Below are 22,482 nucleotides of genomic sequence, written 5' to 3' on the forward strand. Positions count from 1 at the left end.
GTCATCCTTGCATCCATCCAGGAAAGAGTCAGAAACTCTGGATCTTAATCTAAGCCTTTTCACTAACTTCTAGCCCTGGGCAAGTCACTTCACTGCTCTGCATCAGCTTCCTCATCTGTAAATTGGAAGTATTGGTCTGATCTGATGCTCTTAAACCCCGTGCCAGCTATGACATTATGTGATACATAGTCACATTTTAGTATAAATAAAACATTAACTGGGCAAAAATATTAACATTTAGTAGTCAAAGGATTACTATCCGTATCATAAAAACTCTTCCAAATTATTAACAAAAAGATGGGTACCCCAGTAGAAAAATGGGCAAAGACATAAAGAGGTAGTTCACAAAAATAGAAAAAAAAAAATAATGCCCACTAAGAAAATGAAAAATTGTTTAGTATAATTAGAATTCAAAGAAATACAAATTAAACAATAAGACAAATTCATTTTTTAAAATGGTATCTCGTTTGGAAAAAGTATAAGCGAATAGACATTTTCATATTGCTGGTTAGAGAGGTAAACTGCTACAGCCTTCCTAGAGGGTATTTTGGCAATATATGTCATAGGCCTTTAAAAGTAAATAAGCTGCTTAAAGGCTTGGGGGGAAAAAAAAAAAAAAGTAAATGAAGTGGATCTATATGTGTTAACAAGGTAGTCTCCAAAATGTATTGACAGTGGTTGCTTCCAGAGAGGAATACTGGGGTCTGGGATAACAAAGAGACTTACTCTTCACAGAATGCCCTTTTGTACTGTTTAAATTTTATATCACGTGGAAGTATTACTGTATCAAATACAAGGAAGCGTTAAACATCTTAAGATCACATAAATGAAACCAAACAATTTATAAGTAGATGTGTAAAGGGATTTAATACCTTTTAACCGAAAACTCAGGTTGGGTCAAAAAATAAAACAGCAGTGATTGAAAAAAAAATTCTTCTATGGGTGTATTTAGGATTTATTTAGGAGAGTTTGTCAAGGTTTGGTATGTGGACCCCCGGGGCCCTTGAGACCTGTACAGGGGGTCTGCAAGTTGAAAAAACTTTCATAATAATGCTAAGATATTATTCACCTTTTTCTCTCTGTTTGCACTTGCATTGGTGATATGTAAGCAATGGTGGGTAGCACTGCTGGGCCTTAGCACCAATCAAGCAGTGGCACCAAACTGTACAAGTAGTTGTGGTATTATTCCTCACTGCCATGCAACTTTTTTCTTTTCAGCCTTGCAGTTTTTTTAAATGCCATTTTCTTTTTAAAATGTGCTTGAAAAGCAGTACAGATTATTAGTTTTATTAAATCTGGAACATTGATTACCTGTCTTTTTTAATATTCTGCATGACAAATTTGGAGTATACATAAAACACTTGTGTTAGATAATAAAGAAGTACAGTGGTTATCTGGAGGAAGAGCACTTGTGCAGTTGTTTGAGTTACAAGCAAATTACCCTTTCTAGAAACACTATTTTTACTTAAATCATTGACAGACAAACTAAGGCTGTTCTAATTTTAATATTGGGCAGACATTTTCCTTATAAATGAACGATGTGAACATGGCACTTCAAGGAAAACAATTGGCAGTATTTTTTGGTGATAAAAAAATTTAAACAGAAACAACCTAAGTGCCCATTCACAGATAAATGGATAAGGAAGTTGTGAGGTATATATATATATATATACATATAGTGGGATATTATTCAGTCCTTAAAAAGATGGAAATCCTGCCATTTGTGATAACATGGATGGACCTTGAGGGCTTTATGTGAAGTGAAGTCTCAGAGAAAGAACAAATACTATATGATCTCATTTACATATGGAATCCAAGGGAAAAATAAAAAACACTGCACTGTTGATGGGAATATAAATTGGTGTAGCCGTTATGGAAAATAGTATGGAGGTTCCTCAAAAAACTATGTACTCCCATGTTCACTGCAGCATTATTTATAATAGCTAAGATACGGAAACAACCTAAGTGTCCATAAATGGATTAATGAATAAAGGAAATATCATATATATATATATATATATATATATATATACACACACACACACAAACACACAATGGAATATTACTCAGCCATAAAAAAGAATGAAATCTTGCCATTTGAGACAACATGGATGGACCTTGAGAGCATTATGCCAAGTGAATTAAGTCAGACAGATAAAGACAAATACTGTATGGTCTCACCTATGTGTGGAATCTTAAAAAAATCAAAACCAAAACCAAACAGCTCATAGATACAGAGAACAGAGATTAGTGTATTGCTGAAATGCCAGAGGTGGGCAGCTGGGGAGTGGGTGAAATGAATGAAGTAGGTCAAAAGGTGCAGACTTCCAGTTTTAAAATAAATGTCATGGGGATGTAATGTGCAACATGGTGGCTATAGTTAATAATACTGTATTGCATTATTGAAAGTTGCTAAGAGAGTAGTTCTTAAAATTCCTCATCACAAGAAAAAAAATTTTTTTGGTAATTATGTACAGTGATTAATGTTGACTAGTCTTATTGTGGTGAACATTTCATAGTAATACAAATATTAAATCATTATATTGTACACCTGAAACTAATATAATGTTACATGTCAACTATACCTTAATAAAAAAATTAATTTAAAAAATTCACAGAAAAGGAGATCAGACTGTGGTTACCAGAAGTGTGGGGTAAGGAGTGAAGGAATTGAATGAACTTCCAGTTATAAGATAAATAAGTACTGGGGTTGTAATGTACAACATGATGATTGTAGTTAACACTACTGTATGGTATATTTGAAATTTGTTGAGGGAGTAGATCTTAAGAGTTCTCATCACAAGGAAAAAAAATTTTTTTTCTATTTCTTTAATTTTGCATCTATATGAGAGGATGAATGATGATTAACTAAACTTACTGTGGTAATCATTTCACAATATATGTAAGTCAGGTCATTATGCTGTACACCTGAAACTTATACAGAGCTGTATGTCGATTATATCTCAGTAAAACTGGAGAAAAAGAGACTTCGCTGGTGGTCCAGAGGTTAGGACTCTGCGCTTCCAATGCAGGGGTGTGCGGGTTCAATCCCTGGTTGGGAAGCTAAGATCTCACGTGCCACCTGGCGCGGCCAAAAAAAACAAAAAAACAAAACAAAAACTGGAGAAAAAAGTGGAGCTTTAAAGACAGAAATCAAAATTTTGGAAAACTTGTATCTGTCACAATAAACTGAAAACTTCCCTAGTAAAGAGTTTTCTGATGAAATTGATGGTGAAACTAATGAATGTGATCTTTAAAATATGATAAAATATGTCAACATCTGGAAGATCATTTTTCAGATGACCAATGCATGTTATTTCAAAATTATACATGGGTAAAAATTCCATTCAAGGTGCAAATTAGACCAATGGATTTCCATGTAGCAGAGCATGAAAAATTCATTGACATTTTTCAGTTTCCACATTGCAGCTAATGTTTTAAAAACTACCATTTGCTGAGTTTTAGTATGGTATCAAAGAACTGAGTTATTTGAAATATCTATTAAAATATTCTTCCATTTTCCAGCTATATGTCTGTGTGAAGCCATATTTTCCTTATATACTTTAACTAAAACAGTATGTATCACAATAGATTGAATGTAGAAGCAGATATAAGAATCTGGCTATTATTGAACCAGATGTTTAAGAGATGCTGCTGTATTCTCTTTGCTAAACTTTTATTATAGATTTTTGTCTACATTCCTGGGGGTTATTGGTCTTTTGTTTTCTTTGGAAGAAAGTTTTTAAACCACAAATTTAGTATCTGTAGTACCTAGGGCTATTGATGTTATCGGTTTCTTCTTGAGCAAGTTTTGGTAGTTTGTGTCTTTCAAGGAGTTGGTTCATTTAATTTTTCAAATTTATTGGCATGTATTTCATAATATTTCCTTATTCTTTTAATGTGTGTAGGATCTGTAGTGGCCCCACACTCATTCCTTGTATTGGTGATAACTTCTTTTCCTGATCAGTGTGATTAAAGGTTTATTAATTTTACTCAAAGAACTAGTTTTTGGTTTAATTGACTTTTCTCTATATTTCTGTTTTCTTTTCCATTGATTTCTGCTCTTAATTCCTTTTTTCTGCTTAATTTTTGCATCCTTTGCTATTCCTTCTTCTAGTTTCTTTCTTTTTTTTTTTTTAAATAGTACATTTATTTATTTATTTATTTATTCATTTTTGGCTGTGTTGGATCTTCGTTTCTGTGCGAGGGCTTTCTCCAGTTGCGGCAAGCGGGGGCCACTCTTCATCGCAGTGCGCGGGCCTCTCACTATCGCGGCCTCTCTTGTTGTGGAGCACAGGCTCCAGACGCGCAGGCTCAGTAGTTGTGGCTCACGGGCCTAGCTGCTCCGTGGCATGTGGGATCTTCCCAGACCAGGGCTCGAACCCGTGTCTCCTGCATTGGCAGGCAGATTCTCAACCACTGCGCCACCAGGGAAGCCCTAGTTTCTTAAAATAGAAGTTAGGGACTTCCCTGGTGGCACAGTGGTTAAGAATCCACCTGCCAATGCAGGGACACGGGTTCGAGCCCTGGTCTGGGAAGATCCTACATGCCGCGGAGCAACTAAGCCTGTGCACCACAACTACTGAGCGTGTGCTCTTGAGCCCGCATGCCACAACTACTGAAGCCTGCGTACCTAGAACCCATGCTCTGCAACAAGAGAAGCCACCACAATGAGAAGCCTGCGCAACACGATGAAGGGTAGCCCCCGCTAACCGCAACTAGAGAAAGCCTGCGCTCAGCAACAAAGACCCAACACAGCCAAAAATAAATAAATTTAAAATAGAAGTTAGGTCAGGGTCAGCAAACTTCTTTTTGTAAAAGGCCAGAGAATAAATATCTTAAGCTTAATGGGCCAGATAGTCTCTACCACAGATACTCAATTCAGCCATTGTAGTGTGAAAACAGCCACAGACAGGAAATGGATAGATGTTGCCATATTAAAATAAAAGCCTATTTACAAAAATGAGCATCAGACCATAGTTTGACCCCTGGTTTACATCACTGATTTTTCTTCTTTCATAATATAAATGTTTAATGCTATGTATTTCCCTCTAGGTCTGCTTTATCTATATCCTGCAACTTTTGAACATTTATTTATTTATTTGTTTATTGAAGTATAGTTGATCTACAGTGTTGTGTTAGTTTCTGATGTACAGCAGAGTGATTCAGTTTATACATATAGTATATACATATTGTTTTTCATATTTTCTTCCATTATGGATTATTACAGGATATCAAATATAGTTCCCTGTGCTAGACAGTAGGACCTTGTATCTATCTTATATATATTAGTTTTATCTGCTAATCCCAAACTCTTAATTTATCCCTCCTCCATTCCTTTTCCCCTTTGGTAACCATAAGTAGTTCTCTTAAGTTTGTGAGTCTGTTTCTGTTTTGTAAATAAGTTCATTTGTATCATTTTTTATTTAGATTGCATATATAAGTGATACCATGTGATATTTGTCTTTCTCTTTCTGACTTGTTTCACTTAGTATGATAATCTCTAGGCCCATCCATGTTGTTGCAAATGGCATTATGTCATTCTTTTTTATGGCTAAGTAGTATTCCATTGTATATACATACCACATCTTCTTTATCCATTCATCTGTAGATGTACATTTAGGTTGCTTCCATGTCTTTTTTTTTTTTTTTTATTCACACTTGTGGGTTTGTTTTTTTTGGCCATGCCCTGCGGCATGCGGAATCATAGATCCCCGACCAGGAATTGAACCCGTGCCCCCTGCACTGGGAGCATGGAGTCTTAACCACTAGACTGCCAGGGAAGTCCCCTGCTTCCATGTCTTGGCTACTGTAAATAGTGCTGCTGTGAACATTGGAGTGCATCCAATTTTTGAATTATAGTTTTCTCCAGATATATGCCCAGGAGTGAGATTGCTGGAACATATGACAACTCTATTTTTTGTTTTTTAAGATCTCAGGGGACTTCCCTGGTGGCCCAGTGGTAAGACTTCGCATTCCAATGCAGGGGGCGCAGGTTCGATCCCTGGTCAGGGAGCTAATATCCCACATGCCTTGGAGCCAAAAAACCAAAACATAAAACAGAAGCAATATTGTAACAAATTCAATAAAGACTTTAAAAATGGTCCACATAAAAAAAAAAAAACTTGATATTGTTTTCCATAGTTGCAGCACCAGTTTACATTCCCACCAACAGTATAGGAGGGTTCCCTTTTCTCTACACCCTCTCCAACATTTATTATTTGTAGACTTTTTGATGATGGCCATTCTGACTGGTGTGAGGTGATACCTCATTGTAGTTTTGATTTGCATTTCTCTAATAATTAGTGATGTTGAGCATCTTTTCATGTGCCTATTGGCCATCTGTTTATCTTCTTTGGAGAAATGTCTGTTTAGGTCTTCATCAAAGATACTGGCCTGGCTTGTAATTTTCTTTTTTGTTATTTTTGTCTGGTTTTGGTATCAGGATGATGGTAGCTTCATAGAATGACTGGGAGTGTTTCCTCCTCTTCCATCTTCCAGAAGAGTTTGAGAAGGATCAGTATAAGTTCTTCTTTGTATGTTTGGTGGAATTTCCCAGTGAAGTCATCTGGCCCTGGACTTTCGTTTGCTGGGATTTTTTTTACAAATTACAGATTGTATTTTACTTCTAGTGATTGCTGTGTTCAAATTATCTGTTTCTCGATTCAGTTTTGGTGGGCTGTATGTTTTTAGAAACTTGTCTGATACTGCTGAACTGAATGAATAAGCATTTTCAGAACTCTAGTGGAAAACTGATGAATTCATAAAAGTGCTAACAAAAGATCAAGATGAAAAAAAAATTAATTACATGGGACTGAGTGAACTGATGAAGATGATTATAATTTTTGTGACTTTCTGTTTGAATTAAAAAAAAAAAGAAACTTGTCTGTTTTTTCTAGGTTGTCCAGTTTGTTGGCATATAATTATTTATGGTATTCTCTTATGGTTTTTTTTTTAATTAATTTAATTTATTTATTTATGGCTGTGTTGGGTCTTCGTTTCTGCACCAGGGCTTTCTCTAGTTGTGGCAAGTGGGGGCCACTCTTTATCGCAGTGCTCAGGCCTCTCATTATCGTGGCCTCTCTTGTTGCGGAGCACAGGCTCCAGACGCACAGACTCAGTAATTGTGGCTCACGGGCCTAGTTGCTCCGTGGCATGTGGGATCCTTCCAGACCAGGGCTCGAACCCGTGTCCCCTGCATTGGCAGGCAAATTCTCAACCACTGCGCCACCAGGGAAGCCCTTATAGTTTTTTTTTTATTTCTGTGGTATCAGTTGTTATTTCTCCTCTTTTGTTTCTTATTTTGTTTATTTGGGTCCTCTCTCTTTTCTTCTTGGTGAGCCTGGCCAGAGGATTGTCGATTTTGTTTGCCCTTTCAAAGAGCCAGCTCTTGGTTTTATTGATTTTTCTCTATTTTTTTAATCTCTATTTTATTTATTTCTGCTCTGACCTTTATTATTTTCTTCCTTCTGCTGACTTTAGGTTTTGTTTGTTCTTCTTTTTCTAATTCTTTTAGATAGTAGGTTAGGTTATTTATTTGAGGTTTTTCTTGTTTTTTGAGGAAGGCCTCTATTACTGTGAACTTCCCTCTAAGAACTGTTTTTGCTGCATCCCATAGATTTTGTATGGTTGTGTTTTTATTGTCATTTGTCTCAAGGTGTTTTTTAATTTCCTCTCTGATTTCATCATTGACCCATTGGTTTCCTTTTTTCTTTTTTTTTTATTGGAGTAAAATTGCTTTACAATGTTGTGTTAGTTTCTGCTGTACAATGAAGTGAATCAGCTATATGTATACATACATATATCCCCTCCCTCTTGGACCTCCCTCCCCCACCTTCCCCCACATCTAGGTCATCACAGAGCACTGAGCTGAGCTCCCTGTGCTTTACAGCAGGTTCCTACTAGCTAGCTATTTTGCACATGGCAGTGTATTTATGTCAAACCTAATCTCCCAGTTCGTCCCACCCTCCCCTTCCCCCACCGTGTCCACATGTCCATTCTCTACATCTCCGTCTCTATTCCTGCCCTAAAAATAGGTTCATCTGACCATTTTTCTAGATTTCACATATATGCGTTAATATACAACATTTGTTTTTCTCTTTCTGGCTTACTTCACTCTCTATGACAGACTCTTTGTCCATCCACATCTCTACAAATGACCCAATTTCATTCCTCTTTATTGCTGAGTAATATTCCACTGTATATATGTAGCACATCTTCTTTATCCATTCATCTATTGTTGGACATTTAGGTTGTTTCCATGTCCTGGCTATTGTAAATATTGCTGCAGTGAACATTGGGGTACATGTGTCCCTTTGAATTATGGTTTTCTATGGGTATATGCCCAGTAGTGGGATTGCTGGGTCATATGGTAGTTCTATTTTTAGTTTTTTAAGGAACGTCCATACTGTTCTCCATAATGGCTGTATCAATTTATATTCCCACCAACAGTGCAAAATCGTTCCCTTTTCTCCACACCATCTCCAGCATTTATTGTTTGTAGATTTTTTTAAAAGAAATTTATTTATTTATTTATTTATTTTTGGCTGTGTTTGGTCTTCGTTGCTACATGCGGGCTTTCTCTAGTTGTGGTGAGCAAGGGCTACTCTTTGTTGCAGTGTGCGGGCTTCTCATTGCAGTGGCTTCTTTTGTTGCGGAGCATGGGCTCTAGGTGCGCGGGCTTCAGTAGTTGTGACATGTGCGCTCAATAGTTTTGGCTTGCAGGCTCTACAGCTCAGGCGCGGTAGTTGTGGTGCACAGGCTTGATTGCTCCGTGGCTTGTGGCATATTCCCAGACCAGGGATTGAACCCGTGTCCCCTGCATTGGCAAGCAGATTCTTAACCACTGCTCCACCAGGGAAGTCCTGTTTGTAGATTTTTTCATGATGGGCATTCTGACCAGTGTGAGGTGATACCTCGTTGTAGTTTTGATTTACATTTCTCTAAGGATTAGTGATGCTGAGCATCTTTTCATGTGCTTCTTAGCCATCTGTATTTCTTCTTTGGTGAAATGTCTATTTAGGTCTTCTGCCCTTTTTTTAATTTAAATATCAGTAAGTGTGTGTTAAGTGGAATTAGACAGAACTGAGCTGAGATTGGGAAGCCATGACAGAAGGAAGGAGAACCATATACTAGGACGCTACTTCCTCTTTTTTTTTGAACTTTTTTTGGGGTTTATTTATTTATTTATTCATGGCTGTGTTGGGTCTTCGTTTCTGTGCGAGGGCTTTCTCTAGTTGCGGCAAGTGGGGGCCACTCTTCATCACGGTGCGCGGGCCTCTCATTATCGTGGCCTCTCTTGTTGCGGAGCACAGGCTCCAGACGCACAGGCTCAGTAATTGTGGCTCACGGGCCTAGTTGCTCCGTGGCATGTGGGATCTTCCCAGACCAGGGCTCGAACCCATGTCCCCTGCATTGGCAGGCAGATTCTCAACCACTGCGCCACCAGGGAAGCCCCTTCTGCCCATTTTTTAATTGAGTTGTTTGTTGTTTTGATATTGTGCTCCATGAGCTGTTTGTATATTTTGGAGATTAATCCTTTGTCCATTGCTTTATTTGCAAATATTTTCTCCCAATCTGAGGGCTGTCTTTTCTTCTTGTTTATGGTCTCCTTTGCTCTGCAAAAGCTTTTAAGTTTAATTAGATCCCATTTGTTTATTTTTGTTTTTATTTTCATTACTCTAGGAGGTGGGTCAAAAAAGATCTTGCTGTGGTTTATGCCAGAGTATTTTTCCTATGTTTTCCTCTAAGAGTTTTATAGTGTCCCATCTTACATTTAGGTCTTTAATCCATTTGGAGTTTATTTTTGTGTGTGGTGTTAGGTGGTGTTCTAATTTCATTCTTTTACATGTAGTTGTCCAGTTTGTCCAGCACCACTTTTTTTTTTTTTGGCTGCATTGGGGCTTCGTTGATGTGCATGGGCTTTCTCTAGTTGCGGCAAGCAGGGCCTACTCTTTGTTGCAGTGCATGGGCTTCTCATTGCGGTGGCTTGTCTTGTTGTGGAACATAGGCTCTAGGTGCACAGGTTTCAGTAGTTGTGGCACACAGGCTCAGTACTTGTGGCTCTTGGGCTCTAGAGCGCAGGCTCAGTAGTTGTTGCTCATGGGCTTAGTTGCTCCGTGACATGTGGGATCTTCCCGGACCAGGGCTCGAACCCACAGCCCCTGCATTGGCAGGAGGATTCTTAACCACTGTGCCACCAGGGAAGTTCCCCAACATCACTTATTGAAGAGGCTGTCTTTTCTCCATTGTATGTTCTTGCCTCATTTGTCATAAATTAGGTGACCATATGTGCGTGGATTTATCTCTGGGCTTTCTATCCTGTACTGTTGATCTATATTTCTGTTTTTGTGCCAATATCATATTGTCTTGATTACTGTAGCTTTGTAGTATAGTTTGAAGTCAGGTAGCCTGATTCCTCCAGCTCCGTTTTTCTTTCTCAAAATTGCTTTGGCTATTCGGGGTCTTTTGTGTTTCCATACGAATTGTAAAGTTTTTGTTCTAGTTCTGTGAAAAATGCCATTGGTAGTTGATAGGGATTGCACTGAATCTGTAGTTTGCTTTGGGTAGTATAGTCATTTTCACAATATTGATTCTTCCAATCCAAGAACATGGTATATTTCTCCGTCTGTTTATGTCACCTTTGATTTCTTTCATCAGTGTTTTATAGTCTCCTAAGTACAAGTCTTTTGCCTCCTTAGGTAGGTTTATTCCTAAATATTTTATTCTTTTTGTTGCAATGGTAAATGGGAGTGTTTCCTTAATTTCTCTTTCTGATTCTTCATTGTTAGTGTATAGGAATGCCAGAGATTCCTGTGCATTAATTTTGCATCCTGCAGCCTTACCAAGTTCATTGATTATTTCTAGTAGTTTTCTGGTGGCATCTTTAGGATTTTCTATGCATAGTATCATGTTACCTGCAAACAGTGACAGTTTTACTTCTTCTTTTCCAATTTGTATTCCTTTTATTTCTTTTTCTTCTCTGATTGCCATGGCTAGGACTTCCAAAACTATGTTGAATAAGAGTCTTGAGAGTGGACATCCTTGTCCTGTTCCTGATCTTCGTGGAAATGGTTTTGGTTTTTCACCATTGAGTATGATGTTTGCTGTGGGTTTGTCATATATGGCCCTATTATATTGAGGTAGGTTCCCTCTATGCCCATTTTCTGGAGAGTTTTTAACATAAATGGGTGTTGAATTGTGTGAAAAGCTTTTTCTGCATCTATTGAGATGATCATATGGTTTTTATTCCTTAATTTGTTAATATGGTGTATCACATTGATTGATTTGCATATACTGAAGAATCCTTGCATTCCTGGGATAAATCCCACTTGATCATGGTGTATGATCCTTTTAATGTGTTGTTAGATTCTGTTTGCTAGTATTTTGTTGAGGATTTTTGCATCTGTGTTCATCAGTGATATTGGTCTGTAATTTTCTTTTTTTGTAATATCTTTGTCTGGTTTTGCTATGAGGGTGATGGTGGCTTCATAGAATGAACTTGGGAGTGTTCCTCCCTCTGCAATTTTTTGGAAGAGTTTGAGAAGGATGGGTGTTAGCTCTTCTGTGAATGTTTGATAGAATTCGCCAATGAAGCCATCTGGTCCTGGTCTTTTGTTTGTTGGAAGATTTTTAATACAGTTTCAGTTTCAATACTTGTGATAAGTCTGTTTATATTTCTAATTCTTCCTGGTTCAGTCTTAGAAAATTGTACCTTTCTAAGAATTTGTCCATTTCTTCGTGGTTGTCCATTTTATTGGCATATAGTTGTTTGTAGTAGTCTCTTATAATCCTTTGTATTCCTGTGGTGTCTGTTGTGATTTCTCCTTTTTCATTTCTAAGTTTATTGATTTGCATCCACTCTCTTTTTTTCTTGATGAGTCTGGCTAAAGGTTTATCAATTTTGTTTATCTTCTCAAAGAACCAACTTTTAGTTGTATTGATCTTTGCTATTGTGTTCTTCATTTCTATTTCATTTATTTCTACTCTGATCTTTATGATATCATTCCTTCTACTGACTTTGGGTTTTCTTTGTTCTTCTTTTTGCAGTTGCTTTAGGTGTAAGGTTAGATTGTTTATTTGAGATTTTTCTTGCTTCTTGAGGTGAGATTGAATTGCTATAAACTTCCCTCTTAGAACTGCTTTTGCTGTGTTCCATAGGTTTTGGGTCGTCCTGTTTTCGTTGTCATTTGTTTCTATGTATTTTTTTAATTTCTTCTTTGATTTCTTCAGTGATCTCTTGGTTATGTAGTAGTACACTGTTTAGCCTCCATATATTTGTGTTTTTTACAGTGTTTTTTCCTGTAATTGATTTCCAATCTCATAGCATTGTGGTCAGAAAAGATGCTTGGTATGATTTCAATTTTCTTAAATTTTCCAAGGCTTGAGTTATGACCCATGATGTGATCTACCCTGGAGAATGTTCTGTGTGCACTTGAGAAGAAAATGTATTCTGCCACTTTTGGGTGGAGAGTCCTATAAATAACCATTAAATCTATCTGGTCTATTATGTCATTTAAAGCTTGTGTTTCCTTATTTATTTTCTGTTTGGATGATCTGTCCGTTGGTGTAAGTGGGGTGTTAAAGTCATCTACTCTTATTGTGTTACTCTTGATTTCCCCTTTTATGGTTGTTAGCATTTGCCTTATGTATTGAGGTGCTCCTTGTTGGTGCATAAATATTATTATAATTATATAATCTTCTTCTTGGATTGATCCCTTGATCATTATGTAGTGTCCTTCCTTATCTCTTATAGCAGTCTTTATTTTAAAGTCTATTTTATCTGATACGAGTATTGCTATTCCCCCTTTATTTTGATTTCCATTTGCATGGAATATCTTTTTCCATTCCTTCTCTTTCAGTCTGTATGTGTCCCTAGGTCTGAAGCGGGTCTATTGTAGACAGCATGTATATGGGTCTTGTTTTTGTATCCATTTAGCCAGTCTGTATCTTGGTTTGAGCACTTAATCTATTTACATTCAAGGTTATTATTGACATGTATGTTCCTGTTACCATTTTCTTAATTGTTTTGGGTTTGCTTTTATGGGTCTGTTTCTTCTCTTGTGTTTCATGCCTAGAGAAGTTCCTTTAACATTTGTTGTAAAGCTGGTTTGGTGGCGCTGAATTCTCTTAGCTTTTGCTTGTCTGTAAAGCTTTTGATTTCTCTGTTGAATCTGAATGAGATCCTTGCTGGGTAGAGTAATCTTGCTTGTACGTTTTTCTCTTTCATCAGTTTTTGGTTTTATTTATCTGTTTGTTTGTTTGTTTATGGCTGAGTTGGGTCTTTGTTGCTCCGCGTGGGCTTTCTCTAGTTGCAGTGAGCGGGGGCTACTCTTCATCGCGGTACGCGGGCTTCTTATTGCGGTGGCTTCTCTTGTTGTGGAGCACGGTCTCTAGGTGTGCAGGCTTCAGTAGTTGTGGCTTGCAGGCTCTAGAGCACAGGCTCAGTAGTTGTGGCGCATGGGCTTAGTTGTTCCACGGCATGTGGGATCTTCCTGGACTAGAGCTTGATCCCATGTCCCTTGTATTGGCAGGCGGATTCTTAACCACTGTGCCACCAGGGAAGCCCCTCTTTCATCACTTTAATTATATCCTGTCCCTTCCTTCTGGCCTGCAGAGTTTCTGCTGAAAAATCAGCTGATAACCTCATAGGGATTCCTTTGTATGTTATTTTTTGATTTTCCCTTGCTGCTTTTAATATTTTTTCCTTGAATTTAATTTTTGTTAGTTTGATTAATATGTGACTTGGTGTGTTTCTCCTAGGGTTTATCCTGTATGGGACTCTCTGTGCTTCCTGAACTTGGGTGACTATTTCCTTTCCCATGTTAGGGAAGTTTTCCACTATAATCTCTTCAAATATTTTCTCAGACCCTTTCTTTTTCTTTTCTTCTTCTGGGACCCCTATATTTCGAATGTTGGTGCGTTTAGTGTTGTCCCAGAGGTCTTTGAGATTGTCTTCAATTCTTTTCATTCTTTTTTCTTTTTTCTGCTCCTTGGCAGATATTTCCACCCTTCTGTCTTCCAGCTCACTTATTCTTTCTTCTGCCTCAGTTATTCTGTTATTGTCTCCTTCTAGTGTATTTTTCATTTCAGTTATTGTGTTGTTCATTTCTGTTTGTTTGTTCTTTAGTTCTTCTAGATCTTATTAAACATTTCTTGTATTTTCTCAGTCCATGCCTCCATTCTATTTCCGAGATTCTGGATCATGTTTACTATCATTACTCTGAATTCTTTTTCAGGTAGGTTGCCTATTTCCTCTTCATTTATTTGGTCTTGTAGGTTTTTACCTTGCTCCTTCATCTGTGACATATTTTTTTGTTGTCTCTTTTTTTTTTTTTTTTTTTTTGATGGGTGGGATTGTGTTCCTGTCTTACTGGTTGTTTGGCCTGAGGCTTCCAGCACTGGAGTTTGTACACTGTTGGGTAGAGATGGGTCTTGGTGCCGAGATGAGGACCTCTGGGGGACCTCACTCCGATGCATATTCCTTGGGGTCTGAGATTCTTTGTTATTCCATTGGTTTGGACTCGGAGCTCCCACCGCAGGAGCTCTGTCCCAACCCCTGGCTCATGAACCAAGATCCTGCAAGCCATGTGGGGTGGCAAAAAAAAAAAAGAAAAAGAAAAGAAAAAACAAAGAAAAGAAAAAATGGAGCAGAACAACAACAAAGAGTAAAAAATAAAATTAGATTAGAAAACTAACAGATGTTAGGAAGAATAAAAAAATAAAAATATAGATGAAACAATGACCTGAAAGTAAAAAAGAACCACAATAGTAAAAAAAAGAGAAGAAAAAGAAGAAAAAAAAAGCCTGAGAAGACCTTGGCTTGGGGGGGGTGGGGCTTAGGCAGGGTGGGGTTTAGGTGGTGGGTGGGGCCTGTGCTTAGGAAAAGGCCCTGAGGGGATGGGGATGGGGCTTAGGCATGCCTCTGGCCTTGGAGGGCAGAGGACCAGGTCTAGGATCCCAGCAGGCTCACTGGGCCTGAGTGGGTAGGGGAAACGCTAGGCGTGTTCCCCCCGATCCTCCAGTCCTGGTGGGCCCCTTCTCGTTGGCATCTCTTCTTCTTCTCCCCACTCCCTGCCTCGTATGTGTCTGCAACCCACGCAGCCAGAGGGGACCCCGGAAGGCAGTGGACCAGACCCAGAAGCCCATCAGGCTTCCCAGGGCCAAGTGGGCAGGGAAACACCCGTGGCCCCTCCCCTAATCCCCTGGCCCCAGATGGTCCCCCACATCTGCCTCTCCTCCTCTTCTCCCCTCCTCCTCTTCTCCCCTCCTCCCTCCCTCCTACGCCCCTAGGACCCCCGCAGCCGGAGGGGGCCTTGGAGGGCAAAGGACCAGGCCTGGGAGCCCAGCAGGCTCCCAGGGCCCCAGTGGGTGGGGGAAACGCCCTCTGCACGTCCCCTCATCCTTCGGTCTTGGAGGGCCCCTCCCTCCCACCTCTCCTCTTCTCCCCCACCTCTCTCCTGTGCCCCTAGGACCAACACGGCCCGGAAGGGGCCTGGGAGGGCCGAGGACCCTGCCTGGGAGCCTTGCAGGCTTCCCGGGGCCTGATTGGGCAGCAGAGATGCTAGGCATGCTCCCCCCTGATCCTCCGAGCCCCCGAGGGTCCTTCCAGGAGTGGGAACCCCTCCCCAATCCCAGCCACCCCTCAGGTGCCCGGTGCTGTCCAGCCTCCACTTTTCCTCCCCCCTTACTCCCCCCCCTCATCCTACCTGGTCACTCGGGCGTTCCTCCCGTGTCCTTGGGTGTCAAGTTCCCCCACCAGCATCTGGCAGGCACCCTAGTTGTGGGGAGATGCAAACTCCGCATCCTCCCCTGCCACCACCTTTGACTCTGCCCTGACTTACTCGTTTCTTAGTAGGATCTTATTTAGTCTCCATGTAACCTTTTATTTTTCTCACTTCTCTTTCTGTGGTTGATTTCTCGTTTCATGATGTTGTGGTGAGAAAAGATGCTTGAAATTATTTATTTATTTAGTTGTAAATTATTTATTTATTTATTTATTGGCTGCGTTGGGTCTTCGTTGCTGCACGCGGGCTTTCTCTAGTTACAGCGAGCAGGGGCTACTCTTTGTTGCAGTGTGCAGGCTTCTCTTGTTGCAGAGCACAGGCTCTAGGTGCATGGGCTTCAGTAGTTCTGGCCCATGGGCTCAGTAGTTGTGGCTCATGGGTTCTAGAGCTCAGGCTCAGTAGTTGTGGCACACAGGCTTAGTTGCTCTGCAGCATGTGGGATCTTCCCGGACCAGGGCTCGAACCCATGTCCTCTGCATTCGCAGGCAGATTCTTAACCACTGTGCCACCAGGGAAGCCCTTCAAATAATTTCTTTTCTCAAATTCGTTGAGGTTTGTTTTGTTTCCTAATATGTGGTCAATCCTAGAGAATGTTCCATGTGCACTTGAAAAGAATGTGTATTCTGTTTTTTCTTGGATGAAAATATCAATTAAGTCTAACTGTTCTATTGTATCATTTAGGGTCTCTGTTGCGTTATTGATTTTCTGTCTGGAAGATCTGTCCACTGATGTGAGTGAGGTGTTAAAGTCTCCTACTATTATTGTATTCCCGTCAGTTTCTCCCTTTATTTCTGTTAATATTTGTTGTTTGTATTTAGGTGCTCCTATATCATGTGCATATATGTTAACAAGTTTAATATCCTCTTCTTGTCTTGATCATTTTACCATTATATAGTGTCCTTTTTGTTTTTTTATGGCCTTTGTTTTAAAGTCTTTTTTTTTTTTTTTAATAAATTTACTTATTTATTTATTTATTTTTGGTTGCATTGGGTCTTCGTTGCTGTGTGCGGGCTTTCTCTAGTTGTGGTGAGCGGGGGCTGCTCTTCGTTGTGGTGCGCAGGCTTCTCATTGTGGTGGCTTCTCTTGCTGTGGAGCACAGGCTCTAGGGACACGGGCTTCAATAGTTGTGGCCCACGGGCTCAGTAGTTGTGGCTCGCAGGCTGTAGAGTGCAGACTCAGTAGTTGTGGTGCACGGGCTTAGTTGCTCTGTGGCATGTGGGATCTTCCTGGACCAGGGCTTGAACCCGTGTCCCCTGCATTGGCAGGCGGATTCTTAACCACTGAGCCACCAGGGAAGTCCGAGTCTTTTTTGTCTGAGTATTGCTCTCCCCGCTTTCTTGTCATTTCCATTTGCATGAATTATTTTTTCCATCCCCTCACTTTCAATCTATGTGTGTCCTTTGCCCTAAAGGGGGTCTCTTGTAGGCAGCATATTATAGGCTCTTGTTTTTTTATCCAATCTGCCACTCTGTCTTTTTTTTTTTTTTCCCACTTTGTCCTTTTTTTTTTTTTTTTCTTTTTTGGCTGCACTGTGCAGCCTGTGGGATATTAGTTCCCTAACCAGGGATTGAACCTGCACACCCTGCAGTGGGAGCGCAGAGTCTTAACCACTGGATCAACAGCGAAGTCCCCATTGTGTCTTTTGATTGGAGCATTTAGTCCATTAACATTCAAGATGATTATTGATAGATATGTATTTATTGCCATTTTGAACCTTGTGTTCCAGTTGATGTTGTATTTCTTCTTTGTTCCTTTTTCCTTTTGTGGTTTGGTGGTTTTCTTTTGTATTATGCTTGTGTTCTCTTCTTTTTGGATTTTGTGAATATATTGTATGTTTTTGATTTGTGGTTACCCTGGTTTTAAAGTTTGTTAGCCCATTACTATATCTACTTGCTTTAGACTGGTAGTCATATAGGCTCAAACACAGTCTTTAAAAAAAAAAAATCTGCATTTTCTTACTCTCCTCTCCCATGTATTATGATTCTGATGTCCTCTTTTACATCTTCATGTTTATCCTTTTGCTGTTCATTGTAGTTATCATCGCTTTCCAAAAAAAAAAAACTTTTTAATCTGTGTACTGGCTTATTTAAGTGATTTACTTTCCAATTGTGATTTTCTCTTTGCTGTAGATTCTTGCTGCTCTTCTGTTTGGAGACGATCTTTCAATGTTCTTTTAGGATAGGTTTAGTATTACTGTATTCTTTTTGTTTTTGATTGTCTAAGAAATTCTTTATCTCTCCTTCTATTCTAAATGATAATCTTGCTGGGTAGAGTATCCTAGGTTGCACCTTTTTCCCTTTCAAGACTTTGAATATATCTTGCTACTGTCTTCTGGCCTGCAGTGTTTCTGTAAAGAAATCAGCTGATAGCCTTATGGAGGTTCCCTTGTTAATTAACTTTGTTTTTCTCTTGCTGCCTTTAGAATCCTCTCTTTAACTTTTCCCATTTTAATTAAAATATGTCTTGGTGTCGGTCTGATTGGGTTCATCTTGTTTGGGACCCTCTGTACTTCCTGTACCTCCACAACTGTTTCCTTCTTTAGATTAGGGAAATTTTCAGCCATAATTTCTTCAAGTACATTTTTGATCCCCTTTTCTCTTTCTTCTCCTTCTGGGATCCTTATTACGCGTAGATTGGCATGCTTTATATTATCCTATAGGTCTCGTGTATTGCTTTCTTTTTTTTTTTTTTAATTTGTCTTTCTGTCTGCTGTTCTGATTGGGTGATTTCCATTATTCTACCCTGCAGATCATTTATTTGTTCTTCTGAATTATCCAGTTTGCTATTTATTGCCTTTAAGCTCAGCTTTTGTCTTGGCAAATGAGTTTTCTAATTTTAATTGGTACCTCTTTAATAGTTTCTAGTTCCTTTTTACAGTAATCTGCATTTCTATCTATAGCCTTTCTTAATTCCTTCAGTATTTTCATTATCTCCTTTTTGAACTCAGAATCGGGTATACTGGAGATGTCTGTTTCATCTTTAGGGGAATTCTCTTGATCTTTTAATTGAGACCAGTTCCTCTGCTTCTTCATTTTACTTGTATTTCTCTGACTCTGTGAGTTTAGGAGAAACAGTTAATCAACTGTGGTCTTGAAGGGCTGTTTTTATGTGGGAATGTCCTGGTGTAGCCTCTGTGAGTCTAATATTTTTGGAATAAGGGCTGTCTTTAGTATGTATGACTGCCACATCTTTCCTCAGTGTGTGTTGGCTGTTTCCCACTGATGGGGGTGTGATTGTTGTGGTGACCAGAGCCTGCAATGGATGTTGAGCAGGGTCTCCTCTGTGTCACAGCCCTGTTGGGGGCAGGGCCTGCTCCCCAGTTTTTACACCCCCAGATCTGTTTCTGATTTGTGGTATGAGGTAGGAAGGACTGGAGCGCGTCCTCTGGGAGAGGAGCCACTGAGTATTCCTCCGTCGGAGCTGTCCACTGGGAAGTGAGCTCTGTGGTGTTGCCTGTCACCCATTGTGCAGGCTCACAAAGTACAGTTTTTGGCACTGCCTTCAGCCCTGCCTCAACCATGGGAATTTGGGCAGTCGGCCAGGTGTCCCTCAGGCTCCGTGCTCACAAAGCCACTAGCACAGATCCGTTGGTGCAGAACTGCTGAAGTCAGGCACCAGGACTACCATAGTCGCACACCTAGACCCACTGTGGGAGCTACTGAGTCAGCCCAGATCCCTGGCCCCACCTCTTGTGTGTACCTGCATAGCCTGCAGCTGCTGTCACCAGGCCCACCCCGGCCATGGGTGCACCAGTAATCTTCTCAGATGTCCCACAAGCACTGAGTTTACAAAGCCACCCATAGCACGTAAATCTGCAGATCGCACAGCTGCTGGGACGCTCAGATCTCAGCCCTGCTTCTAAAGTCATGCAGTCCCTGGGGATTGGCTCGGATTTCAGCCCCACCTCCGTGTGTGGTTATGTGCTCCCAGAACTCATAGAGGCAGACCCATCCTGCAGTGAGCACACTGAGAATGAGGCTGCTATGACGGGCCCCACCCCTTCCTTTGCACTCATATGTTAACAATGGGGCTTCAGTGGCAGACCCAGGCTCCTTCCTCTGCACACCCCTGGTTGTGGCTTGGGCCTCACTCCAGCCCCTTCAGGCTGTCTCCATGTAGCCATCCCCAATCTGCTCCCCAGGTCTGTCCTCTGAAGCCTGAGTTTCAGCACCCAGCCCCTGCACACACCAGCAGACATGCATCTTGGGCTAGGGAGTGCATGGAGTTGGCCAGGACCTTCTGTGCAGGTCTCTCTCTGTTCTGCATGCCACAAGCTGGCTACTGCACTCTCCTTCAAGCCTCTGAAACTCCCTTTCCATCCCGACTGATCTCCCTGCCAGTGAAGAAGTTTCCCAGGGTGAGGGAACATTTCCTCTTTCACAACTCCCTCCCAGGGGCACAGGTCTTGTCCCGATTCCTTTTTTTTTTTCTTTCATCCTGCCCAGTTACTTAGTGATCTTTTTTTTTTTTAATTTTTTAATTTTATTTTTTTTTTTATTTATTTATTTTTTTTTTAAAAGGTTGACTACTTTTTTTTTTTTAATTTTTATTTATTTATTTATTTATTTATTCATTCATTCATTTATGGCTATGTTGGGTCTTCGTTTCTGTGCGAGGGCTCTGTCTAGTTGCGGCAAGTGGGGGCCACTCTTCATCGCAGTGCGCGGGCCTCTCACTATCGCGGCCCCTCTTGTGGCGGAGCACAGGCTCCAGACGCGCAGGCTCAGCAACTGTGGCTCACGGGCCTAGTTGCTCCGCGGCATGTGGGATCCTCCCAGACCAGGGCTCGAACCCATGTCCCCTGCATTGACAGGCAGATTCTCAACCACTGCGCCACCAGGGAAGCCCTAATTTTATTTTTTTATACAGCAGGTTCTTATTAGTCATCAGTTTTATACACATCAGTGTATACATGTCAATCCCAACTACTTAGTGATCTTTTTTGCAGCTTTGGTTGTATGAGATCTCTGCCAGCATTCAGCAGGTATTTTGTGAGAATTGTTCCACATATTTTTGATGTGTTTGGGGGGGAGGGGACCTCCACGTCCTTCTATTCTGCCATCTTGATCTGGCCTCTACCTTTTGAACTTTTTGATATGTGTTTTCTGATTTCCCTTGTGGGTTTTTCTTCTTTCTTTTTTTTTTTTTGGACTTGAACTTATTTAGTAATGTGTTGTTTAATTTCCAAATACTTGGAGCTTTTCCAGATATCTTCTCAGTGTTCATTTCTAATTTAATTTCATTTTGGTCAAAGAATGTGCTTTGTGTGGTTTTAATCCTTTAAATTTATTGAGATTTGTTTTATAGCACTGAATGCATTCTATCTTGGTAAATGTTTTGTGTGCACCTGACAGGAATGTGTATTCTGTTGATGTTAGGTGAGAGTATTCTGTAAATGTCAGTTAGATCAAGTGGATTAATAGTATTTTTCTAGTCCTCTGTATCTTTACTCATTTTCTGTGCATTCTTTCTATCAGTTGAGAAGAGGTATTGAGATCAGTTACTGAAATTACCGATTTTAATGGAATATTTCTCTTTATAGTTCTGTAAGTTTTTGTGTCATGTTATTTGAACGTCTGTTGTTTGGGCCATACACATTTAAGATTATATGCCCTTTTCTCAGGAATGGTAACACAGTTGTTGGAAACATCCTCAAGCTTCCTGGCAAATAGGAACCACACTCTATTTCTCCAGAATGCTGACCCTGAAAAGATTGCACGTCCTCTTGCTGTATTGCCCCCCACCCTTGGCCATTATGAAATGATCCTCTATCCGTGGTCATAGTTCTTGCTTTGAATTCCACTTTAATATTAAAATTGCCACTTAAAAATATTATTGAGTTATATTTTACATATCATAAAATTCACCTGTTTTAAGTGTACAATTCAATGATTTTTGGTAACTTTCCTTAGTGGTGCAGGTTTTACCATTAATTAGTTTTAGAATCCTTTGATCCTCCCATAATATCCTTCATGCCCATTGATAGTTAATCCCTGTTTCTGCCCCCAGTCCCAGGGAACCTACTTTCTATCTCTATAATTTTACTTTGTCTGGACATTTCAAATAAATGGAATCATACAGTATGTGATCTCTTATGCCTAGCTTTTTTCACTTAGCACGTTTTTGAGGTTCATTCATGGTACAACATGTATCAATATTTCATTCCTTTTTATTACTGAAAAGTATTCCATTATGTGACACTACATTTTGTCTATCCCTTCACCAACTGATGGACATTTCCAGTATTGGACTATGATGATTAATACCGCAGTGAACATTCTTGTGCAGACCTTTGTGTGGACATGTTTTCACTTCTCGTGGGTAAATACCTACGAGTGGAATTCCTGGTTTGTGTGGTAGTTTTATGTCTAACTTTTCAAGAAACTGCCAAACTATTTTCAAAAATGGCTGCATCATTTTACATTCCTGCCAGAAACATACGAAGGTTCCAGTTCTCATCTTCATCAACATTTGTTATTGCCTGTCTTATATATATGCCCATTCTAGCTGGTGTGAAATAGTATCTCATTGTGATTTTAATTTGCATTTCCCTACTGGCTAATGATGTTGAGCATGTTTTTATGTTCTAATTAGCCATTTGTATATCTTCTTTGTTAAAATGCTTGCTTATAAATTTCACCCATTTTTGAAATTGAATTGTTTGTTGTCTTATTGTGTTATAGGAGTTCTTTGTAAA

At 39.8% G+C, this 22,482-nt stretch overlaps 1 protein-coding gene across 2 annotated transcripts in view; it reads left to right on the forward strand.

Moving 5' to 3' along the window:
* Nucleotides 1–22,482, forward strand: part of OSBPL11 (oxysterol binding protein like 11) — a 98,896-nt gene that overhangs the window by 69,894 nt on the left and 6,520 nt on the right. The gene's annotated exons all lie outside the window — the stretch shown is intronic.

This window comes from Balaenoptera musculus, chromosome 4 (genome assembly GCF_009873245.2).
Source record: "Balaenoptera musculus isolate JJ_BM4_2016_0621 chromosome 4, mBalMus1.pri.v3, whole genome shotgun sequence".
In the NCBI taxonomy this organism is placed as follows: Eukaryota; Metazoa; Chordata; class Mammalia; order Artiodactyla; family Balaenopteridae; genus Balaenoptera; species Balaenoptera musculus.